Source organism: Canis aureus, chromosome 4 (assembly GCF_053574225.1).
Source record: "Canis aureus isolate CA01 chromosome 4, VMU_Caureus_v.1.0, whole genome shotgun sequence".
Taxonomy (NCBI): Eukaryota; Metazoa; Chordata; class Mammalia; order Carnivora; family Canidae; genus Canis; species Canis aureus.
In genome coordinates this window covers 11,858,779-11,876,937 of record NC_135614.1, presented here as the reverse complement: position 1 = coordinate 11,876,937, position 18,159 = coordinate 11,858,779, and the positions used below count along the sequence as shown (strand labels likewise).

General features: G+C 40.2%; 1 non-coding gene and 1 pseudogene across 1 annotated transcript; one reads left to right on the top strand and one right to left on the bottom strand.

Moving 5' to 3' along the window:
- Positions 1-864: 864 nt before the first annotated feature.
- LOC144312019 (proteasome subunit alpha type-2 pseudogene) lies at positions 865-17,771 on the top strand (annotated as a pseudogene).
- On the bottom strand, positions 12,734-12,840 carry LOC144313133 (U6 spliceosomal RNA). Its single transcript, XR_013378856.1, has one exon. It is a non-coding gene; the product is annotated as a U6 spliceosomal RNA (small nuclear RNA).
- Positions 17,772-18,159: the final 388 nt, after the last annotated feature.

Below are 18,159 nucleotides of genomic sequence, written 5' to 3'. Positions count from 1 at the left end.
GTCAGGGATGCCGTTCCGCTCCCATTCCTGCCCATCAGCCGAACCGCCGCGGGGCCGTGTGCCTGCGTGCGTGCGCGGCGCCCTGGCCCAGGCGCGGAGCGAGTGTCTGTGGTGTGTCTTGCTGTGTCCCGAGCGGCTCTTTTGGGCCTGGGTGCCGGCCGCCCCCGCGTCGCTGTGGTCTTGGCTGTCGCGGGGTCCCGGAGCGCGGAGCCCGGCGCCAACGGGGGGCCTGAGGCCCCCGGCGGCCGGGCCGTCTGGTTGGTGTCCTGGGCACGCGGAGCGTGGACCCCGGGGCTGAGGGCCGAAGGGACGGTGGTCCGCGGGGGACGGAGGGCATGTCCTTCGGAGAGAAGGTGCAGGCGGGCCCGGGCCGAAGGTGGGGGGGTGTTGCGGGTGGCTGGGGAGCCTCCCCGTCAGCGCAAGCCCGTTGCCCTTTTTCCGGCTCGCTTCCCCACGCGCCTCCCCCCGACACCAGGATCTTCTGTAGAGACAGGGCGAGGGTAGAGGCACACGCGGGTCGCCTCACATTTCTTGAGACACATGCTTGCTGGGCGGATGTTTAGACACATTGGGAGATAGGGTCGAGTCTAGGGCGGGCAACAAATGCGGGTAAAGAAACAGACCTTCGAGGATCCAACACACAGACCCCATGGCACCCCAGGATGACACTCAGGTCCTGACCCGGACCCGTACGGGTACACGGAGAGGCAGGTTAGTGTCTCTAAATGTGGTTCCATTTGCTACTGCTTTTATCTTTAGTAATTGGCTCTGTGATCCTTGATCTAGATCTGTTCTTTTGTAAGAGAATTGGAATATTAGCATTGGTCTTCTTCCTGAGTTTCTGTTGGTGGTAATCTGGGGTATATGGCGTGAGTCCAACGTATATAAATGGGCCACTTATGCATTCTCAGTTAAAATGTCCTCCCTGAGCTCCCTGTCATCCAGGAGAAGCATTAGCTATTGTGTTATCCAACTGTCCACGATCCACTGGAACCTTTAGATGGCTGCTGTTTCATCTGCCATTTCATTGCACCAGCAGGTGAAACTCTAAGCAAGATCCACTTAGTTGTGCCCAGGCCTCACAGAGAACTATGATTTAACTTTAAATATTTTTAAACCACTAATTATTGAAAATGTCATGGCAAGGAATACCAGTTTGTTTCTGTAATAATTGCTTTAAAGCAAATGTATCCTTGAAATGAAGTATAAGTCCCTTAAGGGCTCCAAGGAGGTTTATTTTTGTTGGTTCCTTTTACTAAGCACAGGAAATGCAATCTTCATTCTTTGAGAAATGCTCTGGGGCAGCTACTATTGTTAGTGGATGAAATTAAGTTCTAACAGGATGCCTGGAGGCCAGGAAAGAGGGAGTTTTTGGTAGCTGTCCGTAAGGCCACAGGCCCTCTTGCAATATTCCAAAACCAAGCCACCAGAAGCTGGATCAAACCAGGTAGGCCCAAGATGGCAGATGCTGTAACACAGAAAACCCTTTACCGAATAATGAAGAAAGCATAAACTCTGCTTCTAAGAAATTTAGTCCCCAAATAATATTACACCCTCGTTAATCACTGTCAATTAAAAATAGAAACCCTGTGGCTTGCAGCTCTCTCTCCAGCTCACTTGCTGTTACATCTTGAGAGTGTACTTTCACTTTAATAAATTGTTCTGCTTTTACCACTTACTCGCTGTGTTGTGTCTCTCCTGGAATTCTTTCTTGTGACAAGACCAAGAGCCTTCAGTGACATCTTTGGGATGGGCTGAGTTGAGGCTTCAGGGCCCAAGGTCTTCCAAGTTCATCCAGCACTGTTGTTGTTTCAGGTCATGCTAGGTACTAGAGTTTCAACTATGCATAAGAAAATCCCTAATGAGGGCATAGACATTCACCCAATGAGGAAACCGTAAACAAGACCATTTCAAGTCACAGTAAGCATTTGTTGAGCCCTGCACTGGTTCTGCTGTAGACAGGGCAATGACACAACCCGTGCTGCACCTGTGAGCCTGGCATTATGGGGAGGGAGACAGACAATGTATGTAACACAACATGTTAGAAGGGATAAGTCCTGTGGAAATGAAAGAAGGTCTCGGGGAAAACCCTATGCCCCAGACCTGAAATTATTTAAGTTAGCTGATCCTAAATATCGGCCTACCACTCTGCCTTGCATGCTCCTTGTGTTAAAAAAAATTTTTAACTGAATAAATTTTAATGATTTTATTAGATTTGTTTATTAATTTATTTGACAGAGAGCAAGAGAGCACAAGCAGTGAGAAGGGCAGGCAGAGGAAGAGGGAAAGGGAGAAGCAGGGTGGACAAAGAGCCTGATACAGGACTTGATCTCCATACCATAGGACTTGATCCCCATACCCTAGGATTAGGGCCTGAGCCAAAGGCAGCCACTTAACTGACTGAGCCACCCTTAGCACCACAGTTTTATTGGCTTTAGCCAGTAATTCATGAAGCCAGTTAGCATCCCATCCTGCAGATAGAAAGATGTTCCAGGGGCTGTATAAAATGAAAGGCTTTTATAGGTAGAAGGAAACAGGAACAAGGAAGTTATACTGGCAAAAGTGGATTGGTTGTAGCCAGGTCACTTTCCTTTAGGGATAGCAGGAGATCTATCAGGCATGTAACCTCACTAGTGCTGACCTAGTGATTCCTGATTGACTGGTTTAAGATTCGATTTCTGAAAAAGCCAAAACTGTAATTAAGTCACTGGTGACATGGGGCCTAGCACCATTTTGTCATTTCATTTTGGACCTGTTATCTTGTTTTTAACGCTTAGTTCAGAGACCACAGTAAAGATTCTTATCTGTACTCCCTCTCTCTTTTCCCCTTTCTGGTGCTTTCTTTTCTGGTGCTCCCCTCATGGCATGCCCCTCCACTTGGGTACTGTAAGAAACAAACTATATTTTCAATGGCAGTTGAATAACTTATTGGTCTTAGTATAACTGAGATTTTCTATTAATATACTATATTTTAAAACAACTCCAAATGACAAGACACTTTACAGGCATTTTGAAGAGCGAACAGATAAAGAATGGATGAACAAGGCACTTTTTTAGAATTGTTAAAAATTAACAACAGGCCAAGATGGAATAACTTATGTTAAACTCTACAAGACTTAACCACCATAAGAGTATCACCTTAAACCCAACTTCAGTTTCAGCCTCTCTCAGAAGTGGAATTTTAAACCAATTAGCCTGGAATTTCCTGATCAGTACCAGAGAGGTAATCTGCAAGATAAGACCCCCTGCTCTTCCAGCTACTGCTACCTGGAGGTGACCTTTCCTCAAATAATTGTTTCTTTTCTTTTACTAATAACCTCCTTGTTCTGCCTCAATTCTACCTATAAAATCCTTCTATTATGTACAGCTCCTTGGAGTTTCCTTCTCTTTGTTAGATGAGATGCTGTCCAATTCAAGAATCATTGAATGAAACCCATTAAACCTTTAAATTTCCTCATTTGAATTTTTGTTCTTTAAGTCGATATTCTGGGACTCCTGGGTGGCTCAGCAGTTGAGCGCCTGCCTTTGGCTCAGGGTGTGATCCTGGAGTCTGGGAATTGAGTCCCACATCAGGTTTCTTCTGCCTGTATCTCTGCCTCTATGTGTCTTTCATCAATGTATTAAAACAAAACAAAACACAATATTCTCAACAAGTTCCATATTTTAATATATATTAGAGTTTCTTTTCTACATAAAATTACAGATTCCGTCAAGTGGAGGCATATAAGACTTTATATGAGGGAGAAAAAGACTTCATATGGAAAAGACCAGACATTTGGAGGTCCTAAGTATTTGTCTCCCTAAACTGAGCATCTCAGATGAAGACTGACCCAGTCTCTGCCTTTTTCCTGAAAAAGGAGTTTGGTTTATTTTTTCTTTTTTGAAAAATTAAGCTATTAAAAACAAGATAACCAGCTCAAAATGAAGCCCTATATCACCAAACTAAGAATTAACTTAATTGCAGTTTTGGCTCTCCCAGAAATGAAATCTTAAACCATTTAATCAGGAATCACCCATCAGCTCTAATTAGGTAATCTCTTTTATGCTTATAAAGAAAGTAAATTTAAGCAATTTTTAAAAAAAGATTTTATTTATTTATTCATGAGAGACAATGAGAGAGAGACAGAGACACAGGCAGAGGGAGAAGCAGGCTCCACACTAGGAGCCCTATGTGGGACTCAATCCCGGATCCCGGGATCACGCCCTGAGCCAAAGGCAGACACTCAACCGCTGAGCTACCCAGGTGTCCCAAACTTAAGCGATTTGATTTTTGCCTAGCATAACTTCCTTGTTCCTGCTCTCTTCTTCATATAAAATTCTTTCATTTCATACAGCTCTTCAGAGTTCTTTCCTGTCTGCTAGCTAGGATAGTGCCTGATTCATGAACCACAGAATAAAGCCAATAAAATCTTTAAAATCTATCCAGTTGATTTTTTTTTTAAACAAAGCTTTTAACCTGTCAGCTAGTGGGAACTTGGAGATCTAAATTCATTTTTCTAACAATCAAATGTTTACCTTAAAAATAAAACTGCCAATTATTTTACTAGTAAAAATGGGTTTATTTGAAATACCAGAGAATTGCAATCTGAAACAAGCAAGTTATAGCAAAGTCATAGAGACAAGTTCCCGGAAGAAAGGAGATATACTCTTTTATAGGAAAAGAAGGGGCTGTTGGGAAGGCTGCTTTTAAAATTATTTACTTATTTATTTAAATTAAATTTGCCAACATATAGTATAACACCCAGTGCTTATCTCACTACATACTTGGGAGGGCTGTTATAAATAAAAAGTCCAATGGAGCAAACCGGGAGTTTGAAGCTTTTCATTGGTGGAGTTGAGACATTCCCTCATTGGTTAGTTAGGCTTTTGGCTAGTAAGGGGGTGCTGGGGATGGGGAGAGAGGAAACTTTTCTTCCTCTGGCTCAGGATGTAAAATAATAGCTAAATTAGTAACCATTTGGAGTGTACATTGTCTCATTGCAATTGAGCAGGAGTGGTAGGACATGAGAGCTTCCCTTGCTGGCTTCCTGACTCCATTTTCTTTTCTTTTCTTTTCTTTTTTCTTTTCTTTTCTTTTCTTTTCTTTTCTTTTCTTTTCTTTTCTTTTCTTTTCTTTTCTTTTCTTTCTTTTCTTTTCTTCTTTTCTTTTCTTTTTTTTTCTTTCTTTTTTTCTTTTCTTTTCTTTTTTTTTCTTTTTAAGATTTTATTTATTTATTCATGAGACACACACACACATACACACACAAACACACACAGAGGAGAGAGAAAGAGAGAGAGAAGCAGAGACACAAGCAGAGGGAAAAGTAGGCTCCCAAGTAGGGAGCCTGACGTGGGATTCAATCCCAGGTCTCCAGGATCACACCCTGGGCTGAAGGTGCTAAACCACTGAGACACCGGGTTGCCCCCATTTTATTTTCTTTATTTAATTTTTAAAGATTTATTTATTTTAGAGAGCGAGTGCATGGGAAGGCAGAGGGAGGGTGAGAGGGAGAGAATATCCAACATCTCCCAACTGAGTGTGAGCCAATGTGGGGCGTGATCTCATGACCCTGAGGTCATGAGCTGAACCCAAACCAAGAGTTGGAAGGAAAGGAAGGGGAGAGGGGCTGGAAATTGAGTTCAAACCACAATAGACAATGATTTAATCAATCGTGCATCTATAATGAAGCTTTCATAGAAACCCAAAAGGATAGGATTTGGAAAGTTTCAGGGTTGGTGAACTGATGGAGATTTGGAGAGAGTGGTACTCAGAGAGGGCATGGAAACTCTGGGCCTCTTTCCCCACACCTTGCCCTATGCATCTTCTCCAGATGGCTATTCTGGAGTTCTATTAGACTAGGCAGTTGATTAGGTTCTAATAGGATACCTGGAGGTCAGCAATGAGGAAGTCATGACCAGATGTCAGGAAGGTCAGAGGCATGTCCTGACAGCACTCCATAAGAAGCTGGATCAAACCAGATAGACCCAGGATGGCAGATGCCATAACAGGAAACTTATGACCAAATTAGGAAGAAAAAACATGAAACTCTGCTTCCCTGCCCCAAGTAATGACTATTCTGCTTATAGGTAACAACTGCTGATAAAAGATAGAATCCCAAATTGCTGGGACACATCTCTCTCAAGCTTGCCTGCTCTCGTCTCTTGGGGGTATACTTTCTGCTTTAATAAACTATCCCATTTGTGTCACTTATCCACTGTACTGCTTTTCTGTCCTTGAATTCATTCTTGTGACAGGACCAAGAACCTTCAGCAACTCCATGGTGTCTGGCTGTGTTAAGGCTCCAGGCCCCAGAGTCTCCTCACTTTATCTGAAAACAATACCCTTTTATAATAAACCCTTTTATGATCTAGTGAGTAAACTCTAAAGTTCTGTGACCTGCTCTAGCAAATTAAATGAACCCAAGGAGGGGTTCGTGGTGACCCCCAATCTATAGGTGGTCAGTCAGAAACACAGGTAACAACCACCTTGGTCTTGCAATGAGCATCTGAAGGGGAGGGCACAATTTGTAGGACTAAGTCCTTAATGTGTGGAATCTGCTGCTATCTCCAGGTAGATATTGTTAGAATTGAATTAAATTATAAGACACCCAGCTAGTGTCACAGAATTGCTTGATGTGTGGAAACTTCTCCACATCCATGTCAGGAGCGAACTAATGCTGTAGTAGAGTATTGAGAGTAGAGGAGACACACAGTAGTACAGTTTGTTTTTCCTTTACAGGCTCTTTATGAGGTCATTAGAAGAAATGGACCAATCACAGCTGGAGATAATTATTAGTGCTTTCCTCACTTTTTGGTCTCAAGAATAAGAACCTGAAAGAGCTTTCTGTCTATGTAGGTCATAGCAATTCTTATTTCCCTTATTATAAATAAAAATCTATAGGATGTTTCAGTGGCCTTTTCATTTCTAATTTGAAAATATGTAATATGGTTTGGGTTTTAAAGAGCTCCTAACAATTAATCTTAAAATATTCAATTCATTTTTCTTTAAATTCTGAATGATTGATCTCAGAATGATGCTACAACTCAACCAACATCATCATAATATACGAAATGTTCTATTGCATAAGACATAATAAGGTACGTTATTAATACATCTATAAAGCTAAAAGGAAGATAATTTTAATTATATTTTCCCCAATAATATTATCAGCAGATTTCTCATCAAAACCTTAGAGGCCAGAAGGAAAATAAGTGTCAACCAAGAATTCTATATCCTGCAAACTTTTCTTCAAAAATGAGGGGAAAATGAAGACATTCCCAGATAAACAAAAGCCTGTACTACAAGAAATGCTAAATGAAATCCTCCAGAATGAAATGAAAGGACACTAGACACTAGTAATTAGTAGCTAGAGAGCAGTAACTTGAAACTATATGGAAAAGGAAAGATCTCTGATAAAGCTAAATATGTGGATAGTTATAGAAGCTAGTATTTTTGTTACTTTGATTTGGTAATTCCACACTTTTTCTATATGATATGAGACTGATGCTTGAAAACAATTAATAGTCTATGTTTTTGGACACATAATACATAAAGATGTAATTTTGTGACATTAATAACTGAAAGGAGATGGAAATTGACTTGTATAAGAAAAGATTGTATGTTATTGAACTTAAGCTGTATAAATTTAGTGTTATAACTTTAAGATGTTGCTATAAACTGAATGTTTGTGTCTCTCCAAAATTCATATGTTGGAACTTAACTCTCAATCTGATGGTATTTGGAAGTGGGGCCTTCAGGAGATACTTAGGTCATAAGGGTGGAACCCTCATAAATGAGATTAGTGCCCTTATGAAAGAGATCCCAGAGAAATCCCTCCCCTCTTCTGCCATATGAGGACACAGTGAAAAGAGCCTATGAACCTATGAACCAGGAATTTCATTCTCCCCAGATATCAAATTTGCTGGTGGCTTGATTTCGGACTTCAGGGCCTCCACAGCTATGAGAAACACATTTTAATTATTTACAAGCCAGCCACTCTATGGTATTTTGTTATAATGTTAGAGTAGGCAATTAGTTAGGTTCTAAGAGGAAACCTGGAGGTCAGTAACAAGAAAGTCATAACCAGCTATTGGGAAGGTCAGAGGCCTGTCCAGGCAGCACTCCACAAGAAGCTGGATCAAACCAGACAAGCCCAAGATGGCAGGTACCATGACAGGAAACCTGACCAAATTAGAAAGAAAAAGCATGCTTCTCTGCCCCAAGTGATGAATATTCCACACCTTATTTTTTTTCTCAAATATTTTATTTATTTTTTCATGAGAGACACAGAGGCAGAGACATAGGCAGAGGGAGAAGCAGGTTCCCCTCAGGGAGCCCAATGCAGGACTTGATCCCCAGACTCCCAGATCATACCCTGAGCTGAAGGCAGCTGCTCAACCGCTGAACCACCCAGATGTCCCAATATTCCACCCCTTAGTTAACAACTGTCAATAGAAGATGGATAGAAATGCAACCCCTAGGGTGCACAGCTCTCTCTTTTTCTTCCTCTCTCTCTTTTCACCTATTCTCATATCTCGAATGTACCTTTTGCTTTAATAAACTTTCTTGATTATGTCTCTTGTAAGTTGTGCTGCATGTCCATCTTTGAATTTATTCTCATGACAAGACCAAGAACCTTTGGGTCTGGCTGGGTTGAGGCCCCAGGGCCTGGGGTCTCCCCAGTTTACCTGGCAATAATAGACTGAATAGGCTAAAACCAGTCTGATCCTATCAGGATGTGGATAGACCCTGGTGGATGACAAAGTACAGATTGCAGATCCAAACTGGCCAGCACATTTTTTTGTACATAGTTTTTACATTTTTACATCTATCTATCATCTATCTAATCTATCTATCTATCTATCTATCTATCTATCTATCTATCTATCATCTCTGTATCTATCATCTATCTATCATCATCTATCTATCATCTACCTATCTATCTATCAGGGGCAGGGAGAGGCAGAGGGAGTAGGAGAAAGAATCCTAAGCAGACTCCATGCTCAGCCCAATGTGGGGCTCTCATTACCCTGAAATCACGACCGGAGTGAAAACCAAGAGTCTGACACTTACCTGATTGAGCCACCAAGGCACCGCTGGTATAAAATTTTCTAACATGTGAAAATTATTATTATTTTTTTAAAGATTTATTTATTTATTCAGTCAGAGAGAGCGAGAGAGAGGCAGAGACCAGGCAGAGGGTGAAGCAGGCTCCATGCAAGAAGCCCGATGTGGGACTCGATCCCGGGTCCCCAGGATCACGCCCTGGGCTGCAGGCGGCACTAAACCGCTGCGCCACCGGGGCTGCCCACATGTGAAAATTATGAGAAATTCAAATCCCATCTTTTATTTAATTAATTAATTAATTAATTAATTTATTTATTTATTTACTTATTTAAGTGTTCTGGATTTTTTTTTTAAAGATTTTATTTATTCATGAGAGAGAGAGAGAGAGAGAGAGAGAAAGAAAGGCAGAGACAGGCTCTGTGCAGGGAGCCGGATATGGGACTCAATCCCAGATCTCCAGGATCACTCCTGGCTACCAAAGGCAGATGCTCAACCACTGGGCCACCCAGGCATCCCCAAATCTCATCTTTTATGAGAAAAGCTTCATCAGAACACAGAGGGACATATGCTCATTTCTGTATTGTCCTGCTGCTTTGACACATTACAAATCAGAGTGACCTGGTTTTCATACCACAGCGTTTCTGGCAAGTGCTGCTTGCCACAGAGCTATGCTGGCAGTGCTGAAAGAATGACTACTAGATCAGGGAGTCATCCCAATATTCTCAACTCACAGGAAGGCAACAATCATGAAAACTAGAAAGCTTAAACAGGAATATCTCATCATAGCTAATTTTCTCCATAAAAATAAAAGTTGGAAATGAGGCTGCAGCCAAAGTAAGTTGCCAAAGTGGCTTATTTTGCCACATGAGGAAAACCATTTACTGAGAGTGATTTAATTCGATCATGTTTGAACACAGGAGCCAAAGAAATGTGCTCAGAGCATATAAACTTGTTGAAGATTATTAGCTTTTTTTGCTGGATGAATTGGGGACGAGAAGTTAATTTCTTTTTTCTTTTTTTTTTTTGAGAAGTTAATTTCTAAAAATGCATAGCTATCCAGCAGAGGGCAGCATTACCCCACAGAGCTGACACCTTCACAGGCAGAAAGCATCACCTTCCAGGGGCCTGAAGTGTGGATATAGGCTCATTTGCCAAGATTTGATAACCAATGTATTAGCTTATTTAATCTTCATGAAACCCCTGTAAGACAGGTGTTATTTTTATCCCCCATTTTTTTTTAAATAAGGAAGCTGAAGCTCAGAATTTTTTTTTTTTTTTCCGGAATGGTTAAGTCTAGCCAAGTCTAAGCCATTTGTCTGACTCTAGGACTGTATTTTTATTTAAGAAAGCAATTATAAGGTGCTTGCTATGCACCAAGCATTGTCTAAGCACTTTGCATGTTTTCACTCCTTTCATCCCAATCCTAGGATTTAAGTACCATTATCATCACCCCCATTTTCCAGATAAGGAAACTAAGATACGGAGGTTAACAATTTTCCTAAGGTAATTTCACCTGTCTCAGCCCTGCCCCAGCTTTCTGCTCATTATGATGATAAGCCAGGGCTTCTCAAAGTGGGGGTTAGTGTCACCTGGGAGCCTTTTAGAATTGCAATTTTGAGGACACACCCTGGACTTCCTAAATCTGAAACTTTGTGGATACAGCCCAACAATCTGAGTTTAACAAGCCCTTGAGGTGGTTATAAACCACACTAAAGTTAGACACCACAAGATTCTCACTGTGGTCCTTCCACCCCAGTGCCCTCAATGCACACAAGTAAGTATGTAACACACATCTGCCAGTTTATATACTTTGACTAAGGGATGATTTGAACATACACACATGTTATGGGTTGAGGCAAATGTGTTTGTGTTGAATCTGTATCGTGTCTTGCTTTTAATTACCAGGAGCAAATTTTCTGGGATGTGGTCTTAGGCTACCTATGTGACAGATTATTACAACAGCAATACCCTTTCTTCTTCCTGCGTTGTGTCTGTGTAGCTCTTTTCTCATTATAAAGCTTTTATTCCTTTTCTTATCATTTATCCTTATACACAGAAATGATGATTTCCAAACAAGTATCAGGAACTTTGTGACTTACTCTGAGCTAGCACTTTCTGAAAAAGAATACTGGCCAGACTTCTACAGAAAGGCAAGGGAATGGTGCTGCTCTGTGTGGCCAGGACCAAATGAGGCAGGCAAGGGTCCCACTTCTGGCTAGATAAAATAGAGAGCTGCTGGGGTCTGAGTGAGGTGTCAACTCCCTCAGTGAATCCCTAGCCAGGCTTCTGAAGGACTTGGTTACTTTGTATGAGGGGATAAGGAGGTAGGACATCAGTGCAGTGGGAAGTGGGGACTGCCTGAGCAAACAGGAAATAGGAGGCTGTCTTTTCCTCACCTGCCCACCCCTGTTTCATTTTCTTTTGCTTCCTTACTTTATTTTCTTTTTGCTGTTCATTGTCTCTAATCTTTTTTTCTTCCTTTTTTCCTTTTCTGTCTCTTCTTTCCATCTTTGCCCTCTCTTTTTCTTTATCACAAAACTGAGGCAATTTGTACTGTATCAGTACAAATCCAATCAGGAGAGAGGAACCACATACTAATTTCAACAGGAAGGATTCTGTGCAGTAACTGCACCGCGCCCCCCACCCCACCCCGCCTCTGCCTTACCTAAAGTTTCACTTTCCACAGTTTGAGTTACCTGAGCTTGACTGAGATCTGGAAGCAAATGATCCTCCAGACATATTGTCAGAAGGTCAATAGTAGCCTAGCACTATGTCACAATGCCTGCATCATTTGCCTCAGTCTTAACACATGGGCATTTTATGACATCAACACAAGATGAAGAAGAGTGAATACAGTACAATAACATATTTTGAGAACGAGATCACATTCACATGACTTTTATTACAGCATAGTGTTATAATTGTTCTATTTTATTATTCTTGTTTATCTCTTACTCAGCCTAATTTACAGTTAAGCTTTATCACAAGTATGTATAGTATAGGAAAAAACAGAGTATCTATGGGATCTGTTACTGACCATGGTTTCAGGCATCCACTAGCGGTCCTGGATTTTATCCTCTGTGGATAAGGGGGGGGGGGGACTGTTGTATTGATAATTATAGTGGTAATATATATATAATGGAATATTAGCCATCAAAAAGAATGAAATCTTGCTATTTGCAACAGCCTGGATGGAGTTAGAAGGTGTTCTGCTAGGTGAAACAAGTCAGTCAGAGAAAGACAAATACCATATGATTTCACTCATATGTGGAATTTAAGAAACAAAACATGAACAAGAGGAAGGGAAGGAAAAATAATCTTCTAGTTCTTAGACTTATACTTTGTCGTGTCTGCCTTGCAGATGCTTTTTCTGAAGCTGATAATAATGGCATGACTGCTCAGTAGGGAATGGTGTAATTTCTTAGAAGTTAAAGATATTTTATTTTCAATTTTTAAATTTAAATTTGATTAATTAACATATAGTGTATTATTAATTTTAGAGGTAGAGGTCAGTGACTCATCAGTCTTATATAATATCCAGTGCTCATTATATACGTGCCCTCCTTAATGTCCATCACCCAGTTTCCCCATCTCCCCACCTACCTCCCTTCCAGCAACCCTCAGTTTGTTTCCTATACTTAGGGGTCTCTTGTGGTTTGTCTCCCTAATTTTGTGTTGTTTTATTTAAAAAATATGGAATGCTTCACAAATTCACATAGCATCCTTGCACAGGGGCCATGCTAATCTCCTCTGTATTGTTCCAATTTTAGTATATGTGCTGCTGAAGTGAGCACAAGTTAAAGACATTTTAGCAACTTAATTGTGAAATGCATTTCCATCCAGAATTCTCCCAAAGTCATGGTATGCCTTAAGGGTAGGATTCATTCTTTTGTATGCTTTAGGCTGAAAATCATACTGAGATGTGTATTAAACGATACCATCAGATTATAAACATGAAATTCATTTAACTGCTTGCTTTTGGAAACCCTCTGCTAGCACAGAGCAGTCAACTGGTCAAACATAAGCCCCTTCTGGGACCTGGCACTGCTCTTGTCAATGAGGGTAAACAAAGTCTCTGCTGTTGAGGCTATCGCTGGGCCAATGAGTGGATAAGTTAATGGCAGGTGTTGATAAGGACAATGACAAAGATAAAATAGAGTAACATGCCAGAGAGTGAGCGGTGCTGATTAGTTAAGGTGTTCAGAGGAGGCCTCTCTGAAGAAAGTTATGTATGTTTAAGTTAAAACCTGAATAAATATCCTTGTCAAAAATTGGCCCAGACATCAACATTACCACCACCCCCTATCCTCAGCAGAACTGGACTAAGAGGTGGTCTCTCCACCTGCTGGGCAGTTGTCCAGAGTACTAATAAGAGGAACAATAGATCACGAGAAGAATTCAGCAGTGTGAATCAGTCCTTCTAACAAAGTTGGGGAGAACTTCCCAATGGGAATAGAAACTGCTGGTCAAAGTAGAGCTGTCTCTACCGAATTTCTGCACAGCTGCTTGCAGCCTCAGCCCACCAGCTAAGAAAGGGTAGGGGGAGGGCTGATTACAAGGAAGGAGAGATTTCTTTTAGTAAATACTAACCCTTTCAGTAGGTCTCTCAAGAAAGTCATTGCTTCAGAAAAATTATGAAAAAGAACATGAGCTCTCACCTCCTAGAGTCTTTCCTTTAGGATGGGTCCAGTTTTATTTTATTTTATTTTATTTTATTTTATTTTATTTTATTTTATTTTAGATTTTATTTATTCATGAGAGACACACAGGGAGAGAGAGGCAGAGACACAGGCAGAGGGAGAAGCAGGCTCCATGCAGGAAGCCCGAAGATGTGGGACTCAACCCTGGGACCTCAGGATCATGCCCTGGGCTAAAGGCAGGCACTAAACCGCTGAGCCACCCAGGGATCCCTTGGGTCCAATTTTAGAAGTTGATGTAACAACTGGCTCACAAGGTAGTAAGAATAGCCACTTACAGGCCAGTTACACATTTTTCTGAAACATTCTGTGACTTACCTGGTTGAGATCCTTTTCTTCATCCCCAGCATAAATGTCGTATCATCTTTTTCTTAGGATCAAAGAGGTGGTACATTTTACTATTATTTTTTGATGTGGAAATGTGAATTTAAAAATATGACAGCCAAGAGAGAAGGATAGACAGAAAAGGCACTTGAAACTTCACACTTTCAACTTTACCATAGTGATCTCTGCCTGTGGACACTGGGAATCTAAGAGGTCATCTCCTTGTGACTTGGCATGCATTTGTTTCCATTTTTGGACCTTTCATACTAAAGAAAAACTTTTATTAGCACAAATTTAACTTTACAACTTAACTTTATATAACTTAAATTTTATAAACTTAACTTTATAAAGTTAATTTATCACTTAAATGTTAAGTCACTCTTGAGCCTGGTCAATAGTGACCTCTCTAGCTAAGTTAAAACCTACCAATAAGAGCATGAGAATAAGATGTATTCCCTGAAGGAAGATGATGCACAGGTTTACAGTGAAGCAGCAGGAAGAAAATCAATGAATTTAAACCACCTAGTACACTATTCTCATAAATCACCTTTGCTATCACTCAGGAAGTCAGAGATTTTACCTGTTGGTATGATCCAAATCATTCCCATACTTTTCCAAGCCTTTTTTAGTGGTCTTTTTTTTTAGCAATCTTTACTGGATTGCTACTGGGTACTGCTACAGTTTCCCACTGACCAGTATTATGGGCTAGGGAACTAAGAAACATTCAGTGAATGGAGTGGCTTTCAGCCATAGTACTTTATTCTCAGTGGGTAGCAGTAGCCTAATTTCCACCTAGTAATCAGCATCAATCATCGTGGTTTATTCTCTGCTTTTTGTTTAGTGGCCCAAAGATCCCCAAATGGGCAGGGCAGTCTCCGTTTTCAGTTTCATTTTTATTTGATTAAAAAAAAAAAAAAAAAGCAGGAGGAGAAGATTACAAGGTTACAAGGAAGGTAATGCTATCTTTTGATGTTCAGATATTCCTAATTTTGATTTACTCCAATTTGTAAATGTTTTCCTTAGTGGTTAGTGCCATTTGTATCCATTAGGAAATTATTTCCTGCCCAAAACCATGAAGATATTGCCCTATATTTTATTCTACAAATCTTTACTGCTTTTCTTTTTTACATTTGTAATTCACCAAGAATGATATTTTTGCATATTATTTGAGTAGAAATCAAGTTTTCTTTTTTTTAAGATTTTTATTTATTTATTCATGAGAGACACAGAGAGAGAGAGGCAGAGACAGAGGAAGAAGCAGGCTCCATGCAGGGAACCTGATGTGGGGCTTGATGTGGGACTTGATCCCGGGTCTCCAGGATCACACCCTGGGCCAAAGGCAGGTGCTAAACCACTGAGCCATCCAGGGATCCCCTAGGAATCAAATTTTATTCCCCTCCTTATTAATAATACATATTTGAACCACAGCTCTTTAATGAAAAGATTGTCCTTTCTCAACTTTTTGCAGTATCTCCAGTCATAGATCAAGTGTTCAGTGGAAGGATGGGTCTGTTTCTGGAATCTCTAATCTTTCCATCAATTTATTTGTCATATTTATTATATCTTTACAACAAATCTCTATACATAGACTGTTTGTCCTCTAACTATGTCCTTCTATATTTCCTTAGTTACCTTTGTCTTTCCTATTTCCATAAATTTTAGAATTAAATTTTAAAGTCACACAAATACACTCACTATGACTTTACTTGAGAGAGCTGTGGATCCTATACATAAACTTGGTCTTTACCATATATTGACTCTTTCAAATCTTGGGTGTAGTATATTACTTCTCCCCATTTATTAAGTTTTCCTTAATACCTCTCAATTATATATACAGCTGTTGTGTTGCTGTTTTTAAGTAGGCTCTATGTGGAGCCCAATGCAGAGCTTGAACTCACAACCCTGAGATCAAGAGTCAGACACAACCAACTTACCCACCCAGGTGCCCCTAACTCCTCTCAAATTCCTCTCAAAACATAAGTTTTATACATTTTGTGTAGAGGTTTTGTATATTTTTTTAAAAAAGATTTTACTTATTTATTCATGAGAGATATAGAGAGGGGCAGAGACACAGGCAGAGGGAGAAGCAAGGTCCCTGCAAGGAGTCTGATACAGGGCTCAATCCCAGGACCCCGGGATCATGCCCTGAGCCAAAGGTAGATGCTTAACCATTGAGGCACCCAGGTGCCCTGAAGTTTCTTTTTAGAGGCTGCTTTAAAAAGACAGCCTTTCTCTGTGTGTATAATTTTATTTAAGTGCTCGTTGCTGTTATAAACAAAATATAGATTTGATTCTTGCATGATGACTTTAAATTCAGTGACTTGCAAAAGATTATATATAGATTCATTTGGATTCTCCTTCATCTCTGTCTTTGTTTCTCTGTGTATCACTCTATATATGTAATTTTTATTATTACTTAATATTCTTGTTAATTAACTTCCTTAAATCAACTAGGACCTGCCCTGTGATGTTAAGTGGAGTTATAATAATGAGCACATTTGAGTTTTATTTTGTTTGTTTTTGTCAGAATAGGGAATTTTCTTTCTATTTCTAGTTTGCTAAGTTTTTTTTTTTAAGATTTTATTTATTTATTCATGAGAGACAAAGAGAAAGAAAGAGAGAGACTGAGGCAGAGACACAGGCAAAGGGAGAAGCAGGCTTCATGCAGGGAGCCTGATGCAGGATTCAATCCCAGGACTCCAGGATCACCACCTGGGGTGAAGGCAGGTGTTAAACCACTGAGCCACCCAGGGAATCACCTTAAGTTTCTTTCTTTTTTTAAAGATTTTATTTATTTATTCATGAGAGATACAGAGAGAGAGAGAGAGGCAGAGACACAGGCAGAGGGAGAAGCAGAAGGAGATGCAGGCTCCACGCAGGGAGCCTGACCTGGGACTCGATCCGGGGTCTTCAGGATCACGCCCTGGGCTGAAGGCAGGCGCTAAACTGCTGAGCCATCCAGGGTTCCCAAGTTTCTTCTTTTAAAAAGGAAATCACTAATAGGGTACTCCAGGTAAAGATGACCTAACACAGTTACGATTTTTCACTGACTACGTTCAGCCCATCTGGTAAACTTGCCCAGATTGGCTATACTAGATGAGCTTCTTCAGTAGAGGAATTAAAGCTGTATGTGGTGTGGTTTTAGCAACTGAGAAGAAACAGAAATCCATTCTGTCTGATGAGCAAAGTGTACGCAAAAGTGGAACCAATTACCAAATGCATAGGTTTGGTGTACAGCGGTATGGGCCCCAGATTACAGAGTGTTCCAGTGCAGAGCTCGAAAACTAGTTCAGCAACACTATCTCCTTTCCCAAGAATTCATTCCCACAGCCCAGCTGGTATGGAGAGTAGCTCTTGTGATGCAAGAATACACTCATTCAGGTGATGTTCATCCACTTGAAGTTTATTAATTTGTGGTTGGAATGAGGAAAGATCATACTTATTTTAGTCATAGCCTTTGGAGCTTACTTTGCCTAGAAAGCCACAGCAATGATAAAGAACTATGTGAATGGACAGACTTTCCTTACAAAAATATAACGAAGATCTAGACTTAAAGATGCCATTCATACAGCTATATTAAATCCAAAGGAAAGCTTGAAGGGCAAATGACTGAAGATAATGTAGAGGTTAGACTCTGCAATGAAGCTGGATTCAGGAGGCCCACTCCTACTAAAGTTAAGGATTACCTGGGTGCCATAACATAACAAAGTGATGGAAAAATCTGGAATTTCAGATAATCTGTCTACTTAAACATGTCTAAAATATGTTTAGTTTTGTATACCTTTACATACTTATTTCTACATGGTTTAATGGACTGATGTTTTTCATTTATTTATTTATTTATTTTTGGACTGATGTTTTTTAAATGGCACTTATAAATCATAATAAGTTGTGAAATACAAAAAATCATGAGTAGATATTGAATTCTATCAAATAATTTTTCATGAATCAATGGAGAAAGTCATTTGATGACTTTCTTATTCTTTATTCTGTTGGTGGCATAAGTTATATTGATTGATTTCAAATATTAAGCTATGCATGGATTTCTAGATCAAATACAATTTGGATACAGTATATTATCTTTTTTCATGT